The sequence below is a fragment of the Gobio gobio genome, assembly GCF_949357685.1.
Source record: "Gobio gobio genome assembly, chromosome: 2".
In the NCBI taxonomy this organism is placed as follows: domain Eukaryota; kingdom Metazoa; phylum Chordata; class Actinopteri; order Cypriniformes; family Gobionidae; genus Gobio; species Gobio gobio.
Window position 1 is genome coordinate 207,501 of NC_137098.1, and position 2,009 is coordinate 209,509.

Sequence of the window (2,009 nt, forward strand, 5' to 3'; positions counted from 1 at the left end):
ACACACTCTCTCACTCTCACACACACCCCATCTCTCTCTTACACACTCACACACTCTCACTCTCACACACACCCCATCTCTCTTACACACACACACACACACCCTCTCTCTTACACACACCCCATCTCTCTCTTACACACACTGTCTCTCTCTTACACACTCTCACACACACCCCATCTCTCTCTTACACACACACACACACACACTCACTCTCACACACACCCCATCTCACACACACCCCATCTCTCTTACACACACTCACTCTCACACACACCCCATCTCTCTTACACACACTCACTCTCACACACACCCCATCTCTCTCTTACACACACTCACTCTCACACACACCCCATCTCTCTCTCTTACACACACTCACTCTCACACACACCCCATCTCTCTCTCTTACACACACACTCTCTCTCACACACACCCCATCTCTCTCTTACACACTCTCACTCTTACACACATACTCTCTCACTCTTACACACACCCCATCTCTCTTACACACATACTCTCTCACTCACACACACCCCATCTCTCTCTTACACACACTCTCTCTCTCTCACACACACCCCATCTCTCTCTTACACACACACACACTCTCACTCTCACACACCCCATCTCTCTTACACACACACACACACCCTCTCTCTTACACACACCCCATCTCTCTCTTACACACACTGTCTCACTCACACACACCCCATCTCTCTCTTACACACTCTCACTCTCACACACACCCCATCTCTCACACACACCCCATCTCTCTCTTACACACACACTCTCTCACTCTCACACACACCCCATCTCTCTCTTACACACTCACACACTCTCACTCTCACACACACCCCATCTCTCTTACACACACACACACACACACACCCTCTCTCTTACACACACCCCATCTCTCTCTTACACACACTGTCTCACTCACACACACCCCATCTCTCTCTTACACACTCTCACACACACCCCATCTCTCTCTTACACACACACACACACACACACTCACTCTCACACACACCCCATCTCACACACACCCCATCTCTCTTACACACACTCACTCTCACACACACCCCATCTCTCTTACACACACTCACTCTCACACACACCCCATCTCTCTCTTACACACACTCACTCTCACACACACCCCATCTCTCTCTCTTACACACACTCACTCTCACACACACCCCATCTCTCTCTCTTACACACACACTCTCTCTCACACACACCCCATCTCTCTCTTACACACTCTCACTCTTACACACATACTCTCTCACTCTTACACACACCCCATCTCTCTTACACACATACTCTCTCACTCACACACACCCCATCTCTCTCTTACACACACTCTCTCTCTCTCACACACACCCCATCTCTCTCTCTTACACACACACACACTCTCACTCTCACACACCCCATCTCTCTTACACACACACACACACCCTCTCTCTTACACACACCCCATCTCTCTCTTACACACACTGTCTCACTCACACACACCCCATCTCTCTCTTACACACTCTCACTCTCACACACACCCCATCTCTCTCTTACACACACACACACTCACTCTCACACACACCCCATCTCTTACACACACCCTCTCTCTTACACACACCCACCTCTCTCTTACACACACACTCTCTCACTCACACACACCCCATCTCTCTCTTACACACACACACACCCTCTCTCTTACACACACCCTATCTCACACACACACACACACACACACCCCATCTCTCTCTTACACACACACACACACACACCCTCTCTCTTACACACACCCTATCTCACTCACACACACACACACACACACACACACACACACACACACACACCCCATCTCTCTCTTACACACACACACACACCCTCTCTCTTACACACACCCCATCTCACTCTCACACACACCCCATCTCTCTCTTACACACACACACACACACCCTCTCTCTTACACACACTCACTCTCACACACACCCCATCTCTCTTACACACACTCACTC